This window comes from Odocoileus virginianus, chromosome 3, assembly GCF_023699985.2.
Source record: "Odocoileus virginianus isolate 20LAN1187 ecotype Illinois chromosome 3, Ovbor_1.2, whole genome shotgun sequence".
In the NCBI taxonomy this organism is placed as follows: Eukaryota; Metazoa; Chordata; class Mammalia; order Artiodactyla; family Cervidae; genus Odocoileus; species Odocoileus virginianus.
The window spans coordinates 67,047,648-67,072,667 of NC_069676.1; the positions used below are offsets into that span (position 1 = coordinate 67,047,648).

Consider the following 25,020-nt stretch of genomic DNA (forward strand, 5'->3'; position numbering starts at 1 on the left):
TTATACCCCATAGAGCCTGGGCCAGCTCTTCATAACCAAACACTTGAGCATCTCTGTAGCTGCACACTTCCACATTTATGCTAAGGCGGATAAATTAAGGAGACAGATAGTTTCACATCAGTTCAGGTCAGATTTTGTTACAAAAACTGAAAATTTATATCAAGAACAAACTGATGAGTGCCAAACCCATTTTTTTTCAATGTTCCATTTTCAGGGCGTTTGTAATTTCAGAATCACAGAGGAGGACAGTAAACAAGATAATTTTAGATAGTGATACAGACAATGCAGATAATCAAAAGAGGATCATATAATCCTGAGTGAGGCAGCGACAGAGCAGCCTCACAAAGATGGGTTCTTACCTGAAGCACCATGCAGGGCCCTCATACACACTGTCTCGGGTCAAGCCTCCACTCCCTGGGATGTAATGCTGTTACTGCCATTTGACTGGGACTGGAGAACCGGTACTCAGAACCTTGCTCTAGGCCGGTATTTCCCAGATCCCCACAGAAAACTACTATTTGTGGTTTTACCCTGTTCACATGCCTTAGGGTTTGTCCTTAGGGTTCTCCTTTAAATCAAGTCAGTTTTTTTAACTTACATAAATTTATATTTAAAGGAAGCATTATAGAGCCACCGTAAATGGAAAGGTGGTGTCTTTGTAGTCCACATAAAAATGTTGGCCTCCACACCACCTAAAGTTATCTATGTAGACCATACTTAGAGAAATACTGACCTAGGCCAACAACTGGAACTCAGCCTGAGCCCAGTATTCTTCCTCTTGCCAGGCATTGCCTTTCTAGACCAGGATGGCAGCAAAGACCAAATGGACCTATTTCCCCAGCTCACCCCCCATCTTAGACCCGAAGGAGTCTTCATCTTCCTAGGAGTGTGTCTAGAATGAACTCTGAGGGTGAAAGAAGAGAAGTAGCCTCTAGGCACGGTGTGTTAAGTGCTTTACAAATACGGCCTTGTTTAAGCTTGACAGCCCTGGGGTAGGTGTCACAACTACCTTCATTTCACAAATTAAAAAAAAGGACATGAAGACAAGGGGCAGCCAAGGTCACAGAGCAACCAGAGGTAGAATTGGAATTCATACTCATCTCCCAGACATTCACAGCTTGCATTCAATATTTATAACTGCAGCCTTCCCCAATATCATTCCCATCCTCCCTTTGGCATTCCAGAGTGCTCTGCCACACAGCTCTTCTAAAGTTCTTGCAGAGTAGTTTGCAGGTGTTGTGGCTTTGCCTTTTTCATCCACCAAGCTGAGAGCTCCTAGAAGGCACAGCCCATGTTTTAGTGCTTCCTAAAGACTGTAAGATCTAAGAGAGCAGGATCATCTCTGTCTTGTTCAGCTCTATGTCCCCTTCACATAGCGCAGTGCCTGACACCTGCAGGAGGTACTCAGTAAATACCTCTTGAATCAATGAATAGATTAATGAAAGAATGGCTGAGCATCCTTCATACCCATCAATCCTGTATCCCAGTTCCCAGCATAGTGCTTGGCATATAGAAAGATCTCAGTAAAGATTTGTGGACTCATTAGAGAACATTCCTGTTACTTACAGATTAAGCAGAACTAAGAATTTCTGAGTCTATTATCTAGAATTCAAAAGAAAATGAATTTTAAATGGAACATTCTTCTGTTTCAATAAACAAGCTATCAATAGGAAAAGAAAGAAGAGAAGACACATTCGATTCAGTTATTCAAGATCAGTTCAGATAAACTTAAAATGTTAAAAGCCTTGGGTTTGAAACCAAACCTGAGGCTGAAAAGAGATATCTTTTCAGCAGTGTGCTTCCGGAAGAACATTTGCTATAATTCCCAGCTTTTGTATCAGTTCCCCAGAGATTGATGGCACCGACCAATTTTAAGTGATTAAATGTGTTCCTGGAATTCTCCAGCATACTTCTGACTCAGATGGAAGGTGTGTGCTCAGGGAAGGGAGGGAATATCTGACGATCTCTATTGTTCAGTGAATGTGGGTGTGGAAGGGTGGGGAGGAAGAAGAGCGACCCATGAATCCCTTATTTCACAGGGCTTGAAAATTTAATATAATGTAAAACTAACCACATGTTGAAGAGCACATTAAGTTATCTGTCAAATACATTCTTGTTTTCTGATGTGATCATCTCAGGAAACATATTCATCAGCCATGCTCCACTGGAATCTCAGATGTAACATCCCCCTGGACAAAATTCTCAAGGGCAGAGGGTACTGCCTAGCATAGGGCAGATCAAGCATCTTATTCCTCCAGGTTGCTAAGACAGAAGCAGGATCATTAAACATATTCAGTGATTGGGGGAAGTGTCTAACTCAGTGCCCAGCACATAAGAATCCAAGAATTCCCTTCTGAAGTGATTTTTAAAAAAAACTTTATGTGGGACTTCCCTGGTGGTCCAGTGGCTAAGACTGTGCTCCCAATGCAGGGCGCCACTGTTTGATCCCTGTCAGAGAGCTAGATCCCACATGCCTCAACTAAAACCCGGAACAACCAAATAAATAAAAATAGATTAAAAAAAAAAAAAACTCCATGTAACCAAACTCTGTCCAAGTCCCAAATAATGATTTATATAATATGGGCAGTTTAGAAATTGCTTGCATTTGTTTCCTTTCATTTTTCTCCCAGAAACCCTTTGAAACCTTTTGACAACAGCTTTATTATCTCCATGTAGCTGAGGAGGCAATCAAGGCTCAGACAATCAAGCAACTGACGGAAAGTCACACAGCAAGGAGGTGGCAGAGCTGGAATTGAAGTGCAGTGTTTTGGACCCTAGGGGCTATTTCCCTGAACTCCTCAGCCTCTCCCACCGGCTCCTATGGCTGTCTTGACCAGCCCCACCTGTGGATGAAACAGGTAGTCATTTAACAGATTTTTAAAACTTTCTCTGCCTCCAGAAATGTCTCCTCCAATGATCTTCCAAGTTTCCTGAAATCTATGTCCACCTCTCTTCAAGGTCAAATGCCAACAGGTAACTCTTCACAGAGTTGTCCCATCTAGGTCTCAAAAGGACCCAGACCAGTCCCTGTTGGTAAACATTTGAGTCAAGATTTTCCTTCCAGACCCCCAGAGCTTTCATCTATAAATTGAATAGTCTGGGTCCATGATCTTCAAAGTCCCCTCCTGCTGGGACCTTCTCTGTCACTCTGATCTACATGGATATATAAGTAGTTTGGCCACCTCTTTCTTATCCAGTTATAAAATGCTCAGTAGCAGGATAAAAACAAGGGACACTGGCGCCTGAAAAAACAAGTATGCCTGAGAGCCCAGGGGCTGGCACAGCTGTGATTCCAAGCCATCAAACTAATAACACTCACCACCCCTCCCTGTTCCCTCTCTCTCTCCCTACCTCTCTCCTCTTCCTGCCTGGCCAGGATGGCAAACCACAGTCAGAGAAGCCCTGGGCAAGGCTGGTCTGTGGTATCTCCTATGATTCCACCAGTTGCACTGGTTCATATGAGAAGGGGAGAAGTAAAACTGTCACTATTTGCAGAAGACATGGTACTATGTATAGAAAACCCTAAAGTCTCCATCAAAAAACTGTTATAACTAATAAATCAATTCAGTAAAGTTTCAGCATACAAAATTAATATATAACAATCTGTTGCCCTTCTACACACTAATAACAAACTGTCTGAAAGAGAAATTAAGAAAATAACTCCTTTACATTTGCATCAAAAATAATAAAATACTCTTAAAAATACAAAACAATGATGAAGGAAATTGAAAATGATACAAAGAAATGAAAAGATATCCCATGCTCTTGGGTTGGAAGAATTGGTATTGTCAAAATGTCCATATTACCCAAAGCAATCTACAGATTTAATGCAATGCCTATCAAAATACCCATGACACTTTTCACAGAACTAGAACAAATGATACTAATATTTATATAGAGCCACAAAAGACTTTGAATTGCCAAAGAAATCTTGAGAAAAAAAGAACAAAGTTTGAGATACTATGTTTCCTGACTTCAGACTATACTACAAAGCTGCAGCGATCAAAATATTATGATACTGACACAAGAACAGACATATAGATCAATAGAACAAAACAGAGAACTCAGAAATAACCCACAACAAGGGAGGCAATAATATACAATGGAGAAAAGACAGTCTCTTCAATAAGTGGTGCTGGGAAAATGGGACAGCTACATGTAAAAGAATAAAATCACAACATTTTTTCACACCATATACCAAAAAAAATAAAAACAAACTCTCAGTATGGATTAGAGACCTAAATGTAAGTCCTGAAACCATAAAACCTAGAAGAGAACAGAGGCAAGACACTTTTTGACATAAATCATAGCAATATTTTTTTGAATTAGTCTCCTAAGGCAAAAGAAACAAAAGCAAAAATTAACAAATAGGATCTAATTAAACTTAAAAGCTTTTATACAGCAAAGGAAACCATCAACAAAATGAAAAGACAACCTATTGAATGGGAGAAAATATTTGCAAATTATATGACCAATAAAGAGCTTATATTCAAAACATATAAATAGCTCAATATCAAAAAATCAAACCACCTAATTTTTTAAATGGGCAGAAGACTTGAAAAGACATTTTTTTCAAAGAAGATATACAGATGGCCAACAGACACATGGAAAAATGCTCAACATCATTAATCATCAGAGAAATTGCCAATGAAAACCACAATGAGATAGCACCTCATACCAGTCAAAATACCAGTCTATCATCAAAAAGTCTACAAATAACAAATGTTGGCAAGAATGTGGAAAAAGAGGAATTCTCATACACTGTTGGTGGGAATGTAAATTGTAAATTAGTGCAGCCACTAATGTATGTAGTACAGCATTTCCTCAAAGAACTAAAAATAGAGCTACCATGTGATTCAGCAGTTTCACTTCTGAGTATATATCCAAAGAAAATGAAAACAGTAATTTGAAAAGATACATGCATCTCAATGTTTATTGAGACATGCAGCATTATTTACAATAACCAAGATATGAAAGCAACCTAAGGGTCCATCAACATATGAATGGAGATATATATATATATATATATATATATATATATATATGTATATATATATATATATATATATATATACCACATCTTATATACCATATATTATATACTGCATATATATATATATATACACATATATGCAGTGAAATAGTACTGGACATAAAAAATAATGAAATTCTGTCATTTGCAAAAATGTGAACAGACCTAAAGTAAATTATGCTTAGTAAAATAAGACAAATACTATATTTGATATATGTTATCACTTATATCTAAAATATAAAATAAATGAGCAAATATAACAAAATAGAAACAGACTCACAGATACACAGTTAGTGGTTCCAGTAGGGACAGGGAGGGGAAGGAGCCAGATAGTGGAGTGGGATTAAGAGACATAAACTGCTATGTATAAAGTAAATAAGCAACAAGAGTGTATTATACAGCACAGAGAAGGTAGTCATGATTTCATAACAACTTTAAATGGATTATAATTTATTAAAATACTGAAACTAATACAGTATTATAAATCACCTATAACATTTTTAAACATTTTTAAAGAAAGAAACAAATTATGCTGGTCTGTGATTCTATCAAACATATTTGGTTGCTTCTGCATCACCCATAAGAACTACTGAAGAATTGTCCCTATTGACCCCTGTCACCACCACAACCCAACAAGTTCAGTGGTTTCCTGCGAACACAGAAAGCAGGGGAAAGAGAGAGAAAGAGAGAGAGAGACTCCTGAAATATTCATAAAGCATAGTAACAGAGAATTATGCCCTTAGATTTTAAAAGTCACTAGATCACAGAACCTGATCCCCAGAAAGAGTGTGTGTGCGTGCATGGGTGTGACACAACTGAAACTATGATAAGCATCTTTTTTGGTGGGAGAGCCATATGCCTAACAGGTTTTTTATATACTTAAAAGAAAATTTTTTTTAATTGGAGAAAGATTGCTTTCCAATGTTGTGTTGGCTTCTGCCATGCAACAGTGCAAATCAGCCATAATTATACATATATACTCTCCCTCCTGAGCCCCGTCCGTTCCCCACATTGCACCCCTCTAAGTCATCACACAGCACCAGGCTGGCGTCCCTGTGTTATATAGCAGCTTCTCACCAGCTATCTAGTTTTCACCTGATAGTGTACATATATATTGATGCTGCTTTCTCCATTCATTCCACTGTCTCCTTTCTCAACTGTGTCTACAAGTCCATTCTCTACTTCTGCATCTTCATTCCTTCCCTGCAAATAGGTTCATCAATACCACTTTTCTAGATTCCATATATATGAGTTAATATATAATATTTGTTTTTCTCTTTCTGACTTACTTCACTCTGTATAACAGGTGTGGGTTCATCCACCTCACTAAAACTGACTCAGATTCAGTCTTTCTATGCCTGAGTAATATTCCATTATATATATGTACTACATCTTCTTTATCCATTTATCTACAGATGGACATATAGGTTGTTTCCATGTCCTGGCTATTGTAAATAGTGCTGCAATGAACTTTGGGGTATGTTTGTCTATTAGAATTGTGGCTTTCTCAGGGTATATGCCAATAGTAGTATTACTGGATCATACGGTAGATTTATTCCTAGCTTTCAAAGGAATATCCATAGTGTTCTCCATAACGGCTGTATCAGTTTACATTCCCACCATCTGATAAGCATCTAATTATCAATTATACTCAGCAAATTATGCCTCTGACTTATGTTCATAACCTAGGGGTTAAATCAAGAATATAGACATTAGAAGCTGTTAGCACGTTAAACATATGTTTATATATTCCAACAAGGTGATTTTTAAATATTTTATTATAATTTTTATTACTAATTATTGACCATTTGCAAGATGCCAGTCACTATCTAAGGATTTTATATGTTACCTCATTTAATCCTTAAAACATTCTATGACATTATTCTGGCAGTATTGACTGCTCCTTTTGCTTGGGAGTTTCCTCACTATCTGATGCTAGTATCAACGAATAGAAGCTAAGCTAGAGACTTGGGAGAGAGTCTCTCATTGAGAGATGGGCAACAACAATGACAAAACAGTCCAGAACCTCAAAGCATTTATAATTTAGAAGGAAAAAATAAGGCAGGTGTCCGATCAAACCAAACATCATATGCTGGCTGGATCATAAAAAAAATTTTCAAATGTTAAGTGGTTTTCTAGGCAAACTGTCAGGCTCTTCTTTCCTTCATTTCACTCTGGATTCTTATGTGCTCTGAAGTAAATACCTACAAGGCACCTTCTTATTAAGAACTGTTCCTCTCTTATCCATATGGTCACCATGGGTGCCATCCCACAAGAATGTGATGCCCTTTCCCTGGCCAGTATTGATGGTTCAGGGCTGGTCACCTACCAAAGCCTAGCCAATGACAGAAGCCATTGCCTAGTGACAGCTGATTGGTTCATATATAAACCCCGACCCTCAGATTTACCTGAACCCTTCCATGGAAGTTTTGGGACAAGACTGATGTAAAGGACCCAGGCTTTTTGTGGCTGCCCACATGCTAAGGTATAAAAACTAGGACTTTTTGTGGCCTTGTTTCTCTTCTTGTAAATCACAGGAAGAGGGTTTCATCCTGTGGAAAGAAACAAAGATGAAATAAGTTATGTGAGGAGTTATTCAAAGGGTCTTGAACCCTGAGTCCAGTTGCTCCTGAAGTGCAGATACATGCCAGGTTTTAAATTGCCTGTGATACTCAACTAACACAGTAAATTGCTGTTTTCGCTTAATCTACTTGGAGCTAGTTTTCTAGAACCAAGGGTCCTCAAAAGCACATGGTCCTGGTAGGTCTCATGTCTCTGGTTCCAGTTTAAGTCTACCCAGCCAGATTTGGTCACTCCCTGATTCCTGCATTTAGACCTTCCTAGATGTGACCTACCTTTCAACTTGATGTCTTTTGTTCTCTCAGTCGGGGCTTCCCCATCCTCATCCCATTCTGCAGAACTCCATCTTGAATCTCCTGTGAAGACAGAGGAATAGGACAGGTTCCAAAGAAACTGTGACACCCAGGGGCAGGTGTGGACAGTGCCGGACCTGCTGTGGGATAATTTGAGGAAGGAGCAAGCAGATCCAGCTGCAAGGGCCAGGGAGGTCCACGGGGAATTAGCTAACACTCCAAGGCTGGTGGGAGTCTAATCAGTGGAGAGGACTGGGATTATTAAGTGGAAGGAAACTTGAAATGAATACTTCTAGCAGAAGGAACAAAATAGGTCAAACTGTTTGTGGGGAAATAGGTTAAGTACAGCATTAGTGGATCTCTAAGCAAAAAAGCCTTCCATCTTGATTCCTATATTATTCAGTAGATTTAACTCCAATTGACTTCATCCTTTCAAAATAATTTTTGCAGGCGGAGGGAGACAGTTGATTATAGGCCTGCTGTTTGAAAAAAAAAGAATATCTTCAGAAAATATGGAAAATTATGAAATCACCTCTAATCTTTCGACCTACTCAGATACAATCTCAGCTAATATTTGTCTATCTGCTTATTACCTCTTTTTAAAGCATCTAAACATTTATATAAAAGTAGATTTGAGCCATTTGCAGTGTGGCATCCCAGTTTTTTTCACTTTCAATATTTAATGAGCAAAATGTCATTAAATATACACAACATGATTCTACATCATTGTCATTAAAAGCCCTCATGGCATTCTCTGTGTGGGTTTATGGTAATGTCTTAACCAGTTCCCCCTTGGCAGACATTTAAGCTGCTTCCAATCAGTTTGCAAGCATGTGTGTGTCTGTGTGTGTGTGTGTGTGTGTGTGTGTGTCTTTGCTTTTATATAAAAAATCATGATGACAGATCTTTACACATTTGTTTGCTTCTTTTATTAAGATAAATTTCAACAAATGGGGTGCTGTATTAAAGGACTTTCATATTTTCAAGCCCTTTGATATATGTTGTCAAATGCCCCTTAGCAATGTGCCAGTTTACATGCCCACCATCACTGTATGAAATAATCAATTTTCCTCACCCTTTTCAGACTTTTAAAACTCAGTTTTATTCTTTACTATCTGTCCAGTAGGTAAAGACCAGATATCATGGTTAAAGAGTTTCAGTTCAGTTCAGTTGCTCAGTTGTGTCTGACTCTTTGTGACCCCATGAACTGCAGCATGCCAGGCCTCCCTGTCTATCACCAATTCCCGGAGTTTACCCAAACTCATGTCTATTGAGTCGGTGATGCCATCCAACCATCTCATCCTCTGTCAACTCCTTCTCCTCCTGCCCTCAACCTTTCCCAGCATCAGGGTCTTTTCCAATGAATCAACTCGTCGCATGAGGTGACCAAAGTACCGGAGTTTCAGCTTCAGCATCAGTCCTTCCAATGAACCCAGGACTGATCTCCTTTAGGATGGACTGGTTGGATCTCCTTGCAGTCCAAGGGACTCTCAAGAGTCTTCTCCAACACCACAGTTCAAAAACATCAATTCTTCGGTGCTTGGATTTCTTCACAGTCCAACTCTCACATCCATGAATGACCACTGGAAAAACCTAGCCTTGACTAGATGGACCTTTGTTGGCAAAGTAACGTCTCTGCTTTTTAATATGTTGTCTAGGTTGGTCATAACTTTCCTTCCAAGGGGTAAGCGCCTTTTAATTTCATGGCTGCAATCACCATCTGCAGTGATTTTGGAGCCCCAAAAAATAAAGTCAGCCACTGTTTCCACTGTTTCCCCATCTATTTGCCATGAAGTGATGGGACTGGATGCCATGATCTTAGTTTTCTGAATGTTGAGCTTTAAGCCAACTTTGTCACTCTCCTCTTACTCTTTCATCAAGAGGTTCTTTAGTTCTTCTTCACTTTCTGCCATAAGGGTGGTGTCATCTGCATATCTGAGGTTATTAATATTTCTCCCGGTAATCTTGATTCCATTGTGCTTCTTCCAGCCCAGCGTTTCTCATGATGTACTCTGCATATATGTTAAATAAGCAGGGTGACAATATATAGCCTTGATGTACTCCTTTTCCTATTTGGAACCACTCTGTTGTTCCATGTCCAGTTCTAACTGTTGCTTCCTGACCTGCATACAGGTTTCTCAAGAGGCAGGTCAGATGGTCTGGTATGCCCATCTCTTTCAGAATTTTCCAGAGTTTATTGTGATCCACACAGTCAAAGGCTTTTGGCATAGTCAATAAAGCAGAGATAGATGTTTTTCTGGAACTCTCTTGCTTTTTCGATGATCCAGCAGATGTTGGCAATTTGATCTCTGGTTCCTCTGCCTTTTCTAAAACCAGCTTGAACATCTGTAAGTTCACAGTTCATGTTTTGCTGAAGCCTGGCTTGGAGAATTTTGAGCATTACTTTACTAGTGTGTGAGATGAGTGCAATTGTGTGGTAGTTTGAGCATTCTTTGGCATTGCCTTTCTTTGGGATTGGAATGAAAACTGACCTTTTCCAGTCCTGTGGCCACTGCTGAGTTTTCCAAGTTTGCTGGCATACTGAGTGCAGCACTTTCACAGCATCATCTTTCAGGACTTGAAATAGCTCAACTGGAATTCCATCACTGCTACTAGCTTTGTTCGTAGTGATGTTTCCTAAGGCCCAGTTGACTTCACATTCCAGGATGTCTGGCTCTAGGTGAGTGATCATACCATCGTGATTATCTGAATCATGAAGATCTTTTTTGTATAGTTCTTCTGTGTATTCTTGCCACCTCTTCTTAATATCTTCTGCTTCTGTTAGGTCCATACCATTTCTGCCCTTTATTGAGCCCATCTTTGCATGAAATGTTCCCTTGGTATCTCTAATTTTCTTGAAGAGATCTCTAGTCTTTCCCATTCTATTGTTTTCCTCTATTTCTTTGCATTGATCACTGAGGAAGGCTTTGTTAGCTCTCCTTGCTATTCTTTGGAACTCTGCATTCAAATGGGCATATCTTTCCTTTTCTCCTTCCCTTTTCACTTTTCTTCTTTTCACAACTATTTGTAAGACCTCCTCAGACAGCCATTTGCTTTTTTGCAGTTCTTATTCTTGGGGATGGTCTTGATCCCTCTCCTGTACAGTGTCACGAGCCTCCATCTATAGTTCATCAGGCACTCTGTCTATCAGATCTAGTCCCTTAAATCTATTTCTCATTTCCACTGTATACAATTTACATGTCCTTTATTAATATACAAATTTATATATGATTATTGATCATTCATGTATTTTATTTATGATTTATCCATTCATATCATTTTCACATTTTTACACTGAATGTTACTCACCTTTTTGTGATTGATCAAAAGAATTTTTTAAATATCTAATGTTCTTTGGAGAAATGTCTGTTTAGTTCTTTGGCCCATTTTTTGATTGGGTCATTTATTTTTCTGGAATTGAGCTGCAAGAGTTGCTTGTATATTTTTGAAATTAATCCTTTGTCTGTTTCTTCATTTGCTATTATTTTCTCCCATTCTGAAGGCTGTCTTTTCACCTTGGTTATAGTTTCCTTTGTTGTGCAAAAGCCTTTAAGTTTAATTAGGTCCCATTTGTTTATTTTTGCTTTTATTTCCAATATTCTTGGAGGTGGGTCATAGGATCCTGCTGTGATTTATGTCGGAGAGTGTTTTGCCTATGTTCTCCTCTAGGAGTTTGATAGTTTCTGGTCTTACATTTAGATCTTTAATCTGTTTTGAGTTTATTTTTGTGTATGGTGTTAGAAAGTGTTCTAGTTTCATTCTGTTACAAGTGGTTGACCAGTTTTCCCAGCACCACTTGTTAAAGACGTTGTCTTTTTTCCATTGTATATCCTTGCCTCCTTTGTCAAAGATAGGTGTCCATAGGTATGTGGATTTATCTCTGGGCTTCGTATTTTGTCCATTGATCTATATTTCTGTCTTTGTGCTAGTACCATACTGTCTTGATGACTGTGGCTTTGTAGTAGAGCCTGAAGTCAGGCAGGTTGATTCCTCCAGTTCCATTCTTCTTCCTCAAGATTGCTTTGGCTATTTGAGGTTTTTTGTATTTCCATAAAAACTGTGAAATTATTTTTTCTAGTTCTGTGAAAAATACCGTGGGTAGTTTGATAGGGATTACATTGAATCTCTAGATTGCTTTGGATAGTATAGTCATTTTCACAATATTGATTCTTCCAATCCACGAACATGGTCTCTTTCTTCATCTATTTGTGTCCTCTTTGATTTCTTTCATCAGTGTTTTATAGTTTTCTATGTATAGGTCTTTTGTTTCTTTTTTTTTTTTTTCATTTATTTTTATTAGTTGGAGGCTAATTACTTTACAGTATTGTAGTGGTTTTTTGTCATACATTGACATGAATTAGCCATGGATTTACATGTATTCCCCATCCCAGTCCCCCCTCCCACCTCCCTCTCAACCCGATCCCCTTGGCTCTTCCCAGTGCACCAGGTCTGAGCACTTGTCTCATGCATCCAACCTGGGCTGGTGATCTGTTTCACCCTAGATAATATACATGTTTCGATGCTGTTCTCTTGAAACATCCCACCCTCACCTTCTCCCACAGAGTCCACAAGTCTGTTCTATACATCTGTGTCTCTTTTTCTGTTTTGCATATAGGGTTATCGTTACCATCCTTCTAAATTCCATATATATGTTTTAGTATAGGTCTTTTGTTTCTTTAGGTAGATATACTCCTAAGTATTTTATTATTTTTGTTGCAATGGTGAATGGTATTGTTTCTTTAATTTCTCTTTCTGTTTTCTCATTGTTAGTGTATAGGAATGCAAGGGATTTCTGTGTGTTAATTTTATACCCTGCAACATTACTGTATTCATTGATTAGCTCTAGTAATTTTCTGGTAGAGTCTTTAGGGTATTCTATGTAGAGTATCATGTCGTCTGCAAACAGTGAGAGTTTTACTTCTTCTTTTCTTTTATTTCTTTTTCTGCTCTGATTGCTGTGGCCAACACTTCCAAAACTATGTTGAATAGTAGTGGTGAGAGTGGGCATCCTTGTCTTGTTCCTGACTTTAGGGAAAATGCTTTCAATTTTTCACCATTGAGAATAATGTTTGCTGTGGGTTTGTCATATATAGCTTTTATTATGTTGAGGTATGTTCCTTCTATTCCTGCTTTCTGGAGAGCTTTAATCATAAATGGATGTTGAATTTTGTCAAAGGCTTTTTATGCATCTACTGAGATATTCATATGGTTTTTATCTTTCAATTTGTTAATGTGGTGTATTGCATTGATTGATTTGCGGATATTAAAGAATCCTTGCATTCCTGGGATAAAGCCCACTTGGTCATGATGTATGATCTTTTTAATATGTTGTTGGATTCTGTTTGCTAGAATTTTGTTAAGGATTTTTGCATCTATGTTCATCAGTGATATTGGCCTGTAGTTTTCTTTTTTTGTGGCATCTTTGTATGGTTTTGGTATTAGAGTGATGGTAGCCTCATAGAATGAGTTTGGAAGTTTACCTTCTTCTGCAATTTTCTGGAAGAGTTTGAGTAAGATAGGTGTTAGCTCTTCTCTAAATTTTTGGTAGAATTCAGCTGTGAAACCGTCTGGTCCTGGGCTTTTGTTTGCTGGAAGATTTCTGATTACAGCTTCGATTTCTGTGCTTGTGATGGGTCTGTTAAGATCTTATATTTCTTCCTGGTTCAGTTTTGGAAAGTTATACTTTTCTAAGAACTTGTCCATTTCTTCCAAGTTGTCCATTTTATTGGCATATAGCTGCTGGTAGTAGTCTCTTATGATCCTTTGTATTTCAGTGTTGTCTGTTTTGATCTGTCCATTTTCATTTCTAATTTTGTTGACTTGGTTCTTCTCCCTTTGTTTCTTGATGAGTCTGGCTAATGGTTTGTCAATTTTATTTACCTTTTCAAAAAACCAGCTTTTAGCTTTGTTGAGTTTTGCTATAGTCTCTTTTGTTTCTTTTGCATTTATTTCTGCCCTAATTTTTAAGATTTCTTTCCTTCTACTAACCCTGGGGTTCTTCATTTCTTCTTTCTCTAGTTGCTTTAGATATAGAGTTAGGTTATTTATTTGACTTTTTTCTTGTTTCTTGAGGTAAGCCTGTATTGCCATGAACCTTCCCCTTAGCACTGCTTTTACAATGTCCCATAGGTTTTGGGTTGTTGTGTTTTCATTTTCATTCATTTCTAGTTGTATTTTTATTTCTTTTTTTATTTCTTCTATGATTTGTTGGTTATTCAGAAGCGTGCTATTTAGCCTCCATATGTTTGAATTTTTAATAATTTTTTTCCTGTATTTGAGATCTAATCTGACTGCATTATGGTCAGAAAAGATGACTGGAATGATTTCAATTTTTTTGAATTTACCAAGGCTAGATTTATGGCCCAGGATGTGATCTATTCTGGAGAAGGTTCCATGTGCACTTGAGAAAAAGGTGAAATTGATTGTTTTGAGGTGAAATGTCCTATAGATATCAATTAGGTCTAGTTGGTCCATTGTGTCACTTAAAGTTTGTGGGAGAAGGTGAGGCTCAGATGATCTGAGAGAATAGCATTGAAAGAAGTATATTATCAAGTGTGAAACAGATTGCCAGCCCAGGTTGGATGCACGAAACAAGTGCTCAGGGCTGGTGCACTGGGAAGACCCAGAGGGATGGGATGGGGAGGGAGGTGGGAGGGGGGATCAGGATGGGGAACACATGTAAATCCATGGCTGATTCATGTCAATGTATGGCAAAAACCACTACAGTATTGTAAATTAGCCTCCAACTAATAAAAATAAATGGAAAAAAATCTAATGTTAATTATCTATTATTTAAACAACTCAAATGTATGTTTTAAATATATCCTTTGTGTTTTAACTTGATAATGCGGGAGGTTTTGCCACATAAGTTTTACATTTTTATTTATAGTCATACTCTTTTTTTTATGGTTTCTGATGTTAATGTCATTGCTAAAAAGAATTTCCCTAACCCTAAGAAGCTAAAACTATGCACCTACGCTTTCGTTTAGTATTTTCATGATTTAGATGGTCACATTCAATCTCTGTGTGGAATTTATATTTTATGTAAGGTGAAAAGTAAAGCTCTAACTTTATTTTTTTCCAAATATCCAGAGTTGATACCATTTGTAAAGAATGGAAATGTCACCTTTATCACATACTAGTTTTCATGCATAGTTGATCTTTTTTCAGATGATCTATGCTCTTCCAGTCATCTGCCAGCCTACCCTCTGCCAGTCTCATCATCCAGCATTTTAATCTAGTAGGGCAATTCCCTTCACGTGGCCCTCCTTTTTTGGAAAAAAAAAATGGCTATTCTTAAGCATTTATTCTTCCAGAAGCACTTTGGAATCATTTTGTTAAGTTCCTTCCAAATCCCATTGATATTTTGGATGGAATCGCCTTAAATTAATAGATTAAACTATGGGACATTGACATCTTTACAAGACTTCCAGAAGCATAATACATCTTTCCATTTGTTCAAGTCCTCTTTCATGCTCCTTACTAAAATTTTGTCATTTTTTTCCATTTAGGTCCTGTACATTTCTTGTTAAAGTTATTCCTGGGTGTTACATATTTATTTGCTATTGTGAGTTAAATCTCTTAGGCATAATACTTTGTAGAAAGTTTATGCTGGTATATAGCAAGCCATTTAGAAATATGTATGTATAGATGGAGGTGGAGGTAGAGGTAACAGGTAGACACTGAGACAGACGTTGTTGAACCTGTCTGGTCAGCGGGAGCAATGGAGGAAGGATGAGAGAGAAATGTCCTGACTTCTCTGTTTCATCCCAACACTTTTCTAAAAGTTTCCAACACTTTTCTAAAAGTTTCTCGAGGGGTTTCTTGTTCATCTTGGCTGTCCTCAGCACCTACTAGATTCTAAAAGAATAAGGCGAAGTGAAGTTGACCCTACTTAAATACAAATGATTGACAGGCTGACTCTCTGGAGCCCTGCCACACTTTGACATCCCTCCCTGGTGATGGTTCCTTGTTTCACGTCTTCTTTCAGCATTGTTGATGGCAGAGTCTATGTTTTTTCCTTGTTTGTGTTCCCCACATGGTCTAACCCAGCCTGGCACAAAGCTCAACCAATGTTCATGTACTCCATGAAGGAACAGATGTCCCCTTCTATAAAGTGGGAGTCTTGAGCATCTGCCTTTTGAACAATCTGTGTGATAGAGTGATTCCTCTTGGTCTCCTAGCTTCGGGGAGGTGAGAAGCTTCTTCTGTACACCCTGCATGTGTCTGTTCTCCTCCTGATGAGTCATCTGGAGCCAGACACCATCGCTCTCAGACAGAACATGTCAGGTACTTGCTCAGGAGCAGCGGGGCCATAAATCTGTGCTGCGTCCCTGTGGTTACTTAGGGAACCCTGGGGCCCAGCCAGAAAGAGGGGCACTGCAGACAGAAGGCTCTGGCCAGTGTCCCAGCCTCCCAGCGACAGCCCAGCCAGCACTTCCCTCTCTCTAGTTTGGAACCAAGGTCCTGTCCCCTGTAGAGGGCAAAGGTGGCCTCCAGCCAAGAGGTTCTGATACTCACCAAGATCCTCCTACCAGACATTCAGAGAGACAGAAGGGATCAGTTAGCAAAATGACTGTGACAGGAACCAGGGCAGCTGGAATCTGGTTCTGTACTTCATTCCTTCACCATTACACAGGCAAGCATAGGCAGATCCCCCTTCTACTCTCTGCAGGTGTGAGGAGTAAATGAAACACTATTTTAAACTGCTTGGCTTAAGTCCTGATCACAGCAAACAATTAACGGAGGCAGTTGTAAATGTCATCATTATTATTGGTACTCAATAGTGACTTGTTCTCACTATAATCTCCAAAGAATTTATCCCACTTTAGAGATGAGGAAACTGGGCCCAGAGAGATAAAGTGACTTGCTCAAAGTGCTTCTACTGAGAATCAAAGTCACTGGTTAATAGCCAGCTAGTTACTATAGTGCAGAGAGATTTTTCTACTAAGTCCTAGGGGAAGGGCAGACACTATCTCACAGCTCTATTCAGCTCCAGAGCCAGACAGGTGCCCTCACTGTCGTTGCATGATGGCTGGAATGCTTCCAGACCTTACTCTAAACGCTTTGTAGTCTAATCCTCAAATCCCATGAACAAGGAGCCCCTGGGCTCTCATTGGCTCTGACTGGGTCAGAGTGTCCACTTCTAGAGCTGGAAGGGAGGGTCAGCCTAAGCCCAGTGGACAGCAGCGAGCACAAAGGGATGTGGAATGGAGGCTAAGGGCCCAAGCAGGATGTGTGTGTGTGTGGTCTTAAAACATTTGCCAAAATGTTTACAGAGATGCTCTCTCTGGATAGTGGAATAAGATGTTGATTTCTTTTTTGTTTTCTATCCTTTCCAGAGGTTTACCATAAGCACAAAATTTGATAATTTTTTAAAAGCTATTTTCATTTGCTTAGCGGTTAAATAATGTGAATAATATACAGTTATATTCAGTCAGTCAGTTCAGTCGCTCAGTCGTGTCTGACTCTTCATGACCCCATGAATCGCAGCACGCCAGGCCTCCCTGTCCATCACAAATTCCCGGAGTTTACTCAAACTCATGCCCATCGAGTCGGTGATGCCATCCAGCCATCTCATCCTCTGTCATCCCCTTTATATTAGGTATGTTGAATTTTAAGAATTTGGGGCTGGATATTTGAGGCCTCAGTCCCAGCTCTGGCTCTGAGTGACCATGGTCATGTCACTTGTCTGGCCTCAATTCCACCATCCGTAAATGAGAGAAGGGTCACACAACCTCTGCAGTCTCTTCCAGTTATGATTCTCACCCCTTCTGTGTACATACAGCAAGTAAAAAAGGTGCAGATCAGCTGGGTCCTAGGAGATCCACTTGAATGTAAAGAGACCCTTGAATAATACAGCTTTGAACCCTGTGGATACTCTTACACAGGGTTTTTTTTTTTCCCATGAATATGTACTATGTAACATAACTACACAATACCCAATTGATCTGTGGATACAGAAGACAAGGGCTGACTGCAAACCCTCCTGTCCTGACCCCTAAACTCCTCCTCAGCCCCCTTCCCCACCCCCATTGTTCTAGAGTCAACCGCTACTTTCTCTAGTTGCCGCAAGCACGGGCTACTCTTCATTGTGGTGCATGGGCTTCTCATTGTGGTGGCCTCTCTTGATTGAGAGATGGGGTCTAGGGTAAGTGGGCTTCAGTAGTTGTGGTGCACAGGCTTCATTGCTCCCAGGCCTGTGGACATCTACCCAATGTCCCCTGCACTGGCAGATTCTTAACAACTGGATCACCAGGAAAGTTCAGAATTTTTTTGTTTGTTTGTAATTTTTTTTTTTAACTGAAGTAGATTTACTGCGTTGTGTTAGTTTCATGTATACAGCAAAGTCATTCAGATATTCAAATGTATCTGAATATATATATATACTTTTTCTGTAATTATTGCTTAGTAGAAATCAGTTCTGAATAAAAATGGGCACAGTTATGTAGTTGAGAGAGTTTCTTCAGAAGTTGAACATGCTCCCAAAGCTACTAAAAGAGTGCCCTCCTCAGTGGAGACCAGTTAGCTGACTCCAGCCCTGAGCAATCTCTCCCTCCCTAAGAGAGAAGAATTAACATTACTGACTGGGCCTATTATGTGTCCAGCCTAATACAAAGTGTGTTATACACATCATCGGATTTAAACTCATAATGTTGTTACCAGCATTTATTTGGAGTGAAGTCACTCAGTCATGTCATGGACTGTAGCCTACCAGGCTCCTCTGTCCATGGGATTTTCCAGGCAAGAATACTTGAGTGGGTTGCCATTTCCTTCTCCAGGAGATCTTTCTGACCCAGGGATTGAACCCAGGTCTCCTGCATTGTAGGCAGATGCTTTACCAACAAGCAACTAAATACTAAAGTCTCCTGAACCATTATTGAATGCTTGCCTTCCCATAAAGATCCTTGGGAGATCTTTGATGATTAGAAATCATCAAAGATGATAAAGAAGAAATACTCTTTGTTCATCTTCATATGTCCCTAACACAGGGCTCAATAAACACTTGCTGATCATTAGAAACCTCCTCCTATTACTGCTTCTTGGGCTCCATAGAGGATGATTCCTAATATCAAAGGTTTGACCAGCTCCTAGGTTAAGAGAATGATGATCAGATTAAAGGGGAGGATAAGGAACAACAGATTAGGTGATTATCCACTGTTGACAGGAAGCTGTCACTTTAAAGAGTTGTCCTGATATGCACGTGGCATTCAGGAAATAGGACATTGGACAGGTAGACTTTGATCAGGAACAGAGGGTTAGAAAGGTCAGGATTGGGGGTGTCTGGAAGCAATCTGAGAGCACTAGGAATTTTATTTTTATTGAAATACAGTGACTATACAATATTATGTTAGTTTCAGGTATGCTCCATAATGATTTGTCATTTACATACATTAGGCAATGATCACCACAATAAGGCTAGCAACCATCTGTCCCCATACAGAGTCATTACCACAGTACTGACCATATTCCTTGTGTTGGATATTACATCCCTGTGACTTGTTTATTTTATCACTGGAAATTTGTTCCTCTTAATCCCTTTCTCCTATTTTGTCTACCCCATCATCTCTCTTCATTCTGTTTCTTCTCTGTATCTATTGGTCTGTTTTCCTTTTTTTGTTTGTTTGTTATTTAGATTTCACATATAAGTGAGATCATGCAGTATCTTTTTCTATCTGATTTATTTCACTGAGCATAATACACTCTAGATCCATCCATGTTGTCACAAATGACAAGATTTCCTTTTCTTATTAGATGGGTAATTTTCCATTGGGTGTGTGTTTGTGTGTATACATATATCACATCTTTATCCATTCTTCTATCTATGGGCACTTAAGTTGCTTCTGTATGTTGGCTATTATAAATAATGCTGCAGTGAACATTGGAGTGCATATATCTTTTCTAATTAGCATTTTTGTTTTCTTTGAGTAAATACTCAGAGGTGCAATTGCTGGATTATATGGCAATTCTATTTTTAAATTTTTATGAAGATCCATACTGTTTTCCATGGTGGCTGCACCAATTTACATTTCTACCAATAGCGCAAGAGGGTTCCCTTTTCTCTACATCCTTGCCAACACTTATTTGTTGTCTTTTTGATGGAAAACAAAAACAAAAATAAACACATGGGACTATATCAAACTAAAAGCTTTTTGCACAGCAAAGAAGACTATCAGTAAAATAAAAAGGCAGCCTACTGAATGGGAAAATACATCAGCAAACAGTCTATCCAGTAAGAGATTAATATCCAAAACATACAAAGAACTAACACAATTCAATATCAAGAAAACAAACAACCCAATTTAAAAATGGGCAGAGGACCTAAATAGATATTCTTCCAAAGAAGACATACAAATGGCCAACAGACACATGAAAAGATGTTCAGGATCACTAATCATCAGGGAAATGCAAATCAAAACCACAGTGATATATCACCTCATACCTGTCAGAGAGCATTGAGATCTTGGACAAGGGTTAAAGTTGAAAGGAAGGGAAGGTTGCAGGAGGAGAATGAATTTCCAACACAAAATTCACTGGAAAAATAGAAAAGAGTAAAGAAAGACAGACAATCAAACAAATCAAACTTCCTTCTACACAATTTTGCCTATAAGAAGCTCTGGTATTAGGGATGGGATTAGATGTTGGGATCAAAAAAGTGGGTCAAAAACAAGAACAAAAAAAAAATGTCTAGAGAAAGTCCATTGAAGGACAAAAGTTTCACAAATTTTTCCTTATTTTGAGTTTCAGTTAAGGCTGAAATCAACCTGCCCTTTTCATTCACTCATTCATCCTATTACTCATCTAATAAATATTTATTGAGCACATAGGATTCATCAGACAGTCTCTGGTAGAATGCTTCTCAGATGAGCAAAAAGAAACAATATGCCTGCTCTTGTTGAGTCTGAAGTCTAGAGAGAGAGGCAGATATTGATCCAGTAATCACATGAAGGTGTGAGTATAAAACACAAACCAGAGGGAATGCCATGAAGGAGAGAGATGTGGTTTTCTGAGAGCAGAGAATAAAGGAAACTCACCTAGACTGGGGTGGGGAGGGGAAAGACAATCTTCCCTGAGGAATTGACCCCTGACTTGAGATGTGAAGAACCATGGGCCCCTGGCAAGGAATAAACCACAGTAAGTGGAGACCAGTCATTTTTAATGAGTTAGCCAAGGCAAGACTAATAGTACTGGTATGCAGACAATCTAGGGTTAAGACCTACACCCTCCAAGAACCCACCCATGAGACATTCAGCGAAGTCATTTGTACTTTCTGGGCCTCCGTTTGATGATCTGTAAAATGGGAATGATGGACTAAAATGACGTTTCTCAAAATGTGGTCTGCTGATCTTCTGCAGCAGAAGACACATGAAAAATGGGTTACTTGTGAAAAATATAAATTCCTGTACCTCACTTCATACCTACTGGATCAAAGTATCTTGGGCTACAATTCTTGTACCTCCTCATATCTAGAAAAGAACTAAAATTCTTCATGGTGATGTCTGCTCCTTGTGACTAACAGAAACCTCTTGCAAAAAATATATGCTTGATTGCAAGTACGCCCCCTTCACCAAAATCACATATGTACTGACCTTCCCGTCTACCTTTTTGGAGCTATTTCTCAGAGTTGTCTGAAATGCTTTCTTCCTAAATAAAATTTAACTCACAACTCAAAAAAAAAATTATATATATATATGTGTGTGTGTGTGTATGTGTGTGTGTGTGTGTGTATATATATATATATACACCAAGAATTACATATATATATATATATCTGGGGCTAGGTCCCAAGGTCTGCATTTTAAGGCTACTCTAGGTGGCTCTTATGCTCAGTAAAGTTTGAGCATCTGGGTAGGCGAACTTTTACCTGCTAAGTGGCTCTTTATTTCTTTCTAAATTCCTAGGTTCCCAATGGAGCAGCACCAAGAAGAGGTAAAGTGGGCAGTCCTCCAGACTGAGTGAAGCAACCTACTGAAGTTTTCAGGTGACAACAAAAGGTTTGAACTTTTATACCTGGAGTTGGTCCAGCTGTTTTAGGAACAGGTTCCCCAGACTGACTTGAGAGAAAATAGCTCTAGGCTGATTTTTTTAAGGTTTATGAGTATTTTGTTAATATTTATTTTTGTTTATTTATTTATTTGGCTATGCTGGATCTTATTTGCAGCACATGGGACCTTTGATCTTTGTTGCAATGTGTGGTATCTTTAGATGAGGCATGTTGGATCTAGTTCCCTGACCACGGATAGAACCAGGGCCCCCTGCATTGGGAGTGCAAAGTTTTAGCCACAGGACCACCAGGGAAGTCCCTGAATATTTTTTTTTTTTCTTTTTACCTTCCACTCCACTCCTGAGATTTATTTGAAAATATATATTTACTGAAGTCTGTTCCCTGCCCTTTTCCCTCCTTTCTTCTTTCCCTTCTCATGACTCTGGTTCTCTGAAGTTTTGGGAGCCAGTAGAGTTTCACGTAGGTCTCCCCTTCCTTCCCTGCCTTTCTAGAGCATGAATGGTCACCTCTAATGTGATGGTTTATAGTCTGTGAGCCTCTTTGGTCTGATATGGAAAACTCCTGTTGACATTGATTCTACCAGAGACCAAGAATTACAGACTGCCCTGCCTGCTGGGCCAAGCTGTTTCCCTTTCCCTCTGCATAGCAAACTCACAGAACCCACCACCCACATACCCCACTCTCTCCCCAAGGCACCAACACCCATACTGGTGGTCTCCAACCTCGTTTTGAGTCTCTGTGTGAAGAAATATTTCCAGCAGGTCCTGAGCTCTCTAGGTGTGGTAGAGTCAGTCTCACAAGTTGCCTTTCAAAGGCCAGGTATATTATTTCCACCTACTGGCCAAAATGCTTTTATTAAAATGAAATAGCGCATATAAAGCACATAACTCCCGCCTAGTACACAGAAAACTCTCAACAAATGTTAGTGCCCTTTATATTTATGTTATTTTTCCAGCCACTGTTTGTTTAGGGGTATTTATAAGGGAAGAAAAAAGAAATCAGCTATATCAATTGGCAAGTAAGGGGTTAAAAGTATCAGTGAGAGATCAACTAGGAAAATCTGTACCTACATGCTCCAGATACTGAGAATCCTGTTGCATGTTTTTAAGATATACAGAACATCAACAATAACTATCTGAGAGCTTTCTAGGACCAGGCAAAGTTTCATTTAATCCTCATAAGAATGATTAAAATCCACATTTTACAAATAAACAGAAGCTTAACTAAACAAAGTCCCAAAGTGACAAAGCTAGGAAATGGCAGCAACTAGAATTTAACCCGATGTTTAATAAGCTACTTCCTTAGGTCTAACTGACATCTCTCATGCTGTCTTAGGAGGCTATATCTGCTCTCTCTGTCTCTCTCTCTCTCTCTCTGAGATAGACAAATAGACAACAGTTGATTGCCATCATAAGATTAATAACTTTTGCAGTCCTTAAAGGCAATTTTTAGACCGGGTCCCCTGTGCTTCTTGTTGGAAGAAGTAAGGCTCAAGCTTGATACAAGCTCTTGCCCTCACTTGAGGTTCCCAGGGAGGGGTTAGCAGGAAAGATGCAATCCTCAGATCTCGCCCAGAGAAGGGCCCACATTGTGTGGTAGCACATAGACCAGAACAACTTCTGTCTCTCAGACCAAGGTCTCTGACCTGCTGAGATACCCAGAAATTCCTGTCACTTTATCTGTGAAGTCAGCCTACAGTCAAACTCAGGTTATCTGAGAGGCGAAAAGTGCCACCTTTGAGTCAAACCACCTCTGTTCTAATCCTCTCTGAACAATCTTGAGCAAGTTAATAAATCACTCTTATCCTCAGTCTCCTCACCTGTGAATTGGATCCAATAGTGTCTTTTACAAAAGTGTTGTTTGCAGGATTAAATGAGATGATCCTGTAAATTAGCTTGACACAGGCTTGATGCGTAACTATACTCATAGTTAATTAACATAGGACTATTGGAAGAGGGAAATGCTATGCCTAAAGGGATAGTACTCTAAAGAATTAGGGAGATATTTGGAAGCCTTTCCAAGAACTTGTAATAAACACCATGCCCTAACTTCTCTGTGCTATGTGCTTAGTCACTCAGTCATGTCTGACTCTTTGCAACCCTATGGACTGAAGCCCGCCAGGCTCCTCTGTCCATGGGGATTCTCAAGGCAAGAATACTGGAGTGGGTTGCCATGCTATCCTCCAGGGGATCTTCCCAACCCAGGGATCAAACCCATGTCTCCTGCATTGCAGGTGGATTCTTTACTGTCTGAGCCACCAGGCAAGCCCCTATCTAAAAGTTTCTACAAAATCTTCCACATACCCTACCCCCGAGCACTTACCAGGGCAGTCCCACAAGAGGCAGAAAACCAATGCTCCTCCTCCTTCTCCCTTCATCTCTTCATGACTCCCAAGGCAACCTTCAAAATCTGTGGGTCTGGCGTCCAGTAAACAGTAGAGAAACGCTGGGCATTTCCTGTCCCAGTGTTCCTCAGGACACGACAGACATGGGCAAAGCCAACTGCCTCTTTCTCACACTCCTCCCTCCTCCGCCATGTCCACAGGGCCTGAGGTGATGTCACACAATTTCCCAAACATGTCCCTGGGTTCTGCCCAGTCACGTCTGCCAGAGAAGGCAGAGATCACTCTATGACATCACTTCCTTGCCTTGCTCCCCAGGGGCCCCATCTGTCTACTCCAAAGCTTGGCTCTAACACTTTGTCCAGATACAATTTTTAGATGCCCCCAAGGAAAAAGGTTCCCACCACTTCTTTTAGACCTTTCTGAACTTGGTGGCCACCACAAGTGAAAATCCCCCAAAAGAGGTTTGATGGTTTGGTTCAAAGAACCCAAAAGAGGAAGAAGAGGAAGTCAGAGAAACACGAGACCTATGTCATATATTTATGTGTTTCCTTATTTAACTCACATTACTGTTCAATGTCAGGCACAATTCTCTCTACATCCTCAGATGCACACTTCCATTATCCATCTTACACTGTGAACTCCAGGAGGACAAAAAAGGCCAGCATCCATTTACTTTATTCTATGCAAGTTCTCCTCCACAATGAACGGTAAACACTGAATTAGTTCTGTTGCTCAAGAGTAGTAGAGGTTACACCAAGATAAAGTT

The 25,020-nt window shown here is 39.4% G+C and overlaps 1 long non-coding RNA gene across 1 annotated transcript; it reads right to left on the reverse strand.

The window, feature by feature from the left end:
* Positions 1 to 7,050: 7,050 nt before the first annotated feature.
* LOC110143653 (uncharacterized) lies at positions 7,051 to 24,632 on the reverse strand. The gene is made up of 3 exons (XR_002315642.2): positions 24,233 to 24,632; positions 7,888 to 7,968; positions 7,051 to 7,584 (listed from the first exon to the last, which is right to left on the reverse strand). It is a non-coding gene; the product is annotated as an uncharacterized lncRNA (long non-coding RNA).
* Between the last annotated feature and the right edge of the window lie 388 nt (positions 24,633 to 25,020).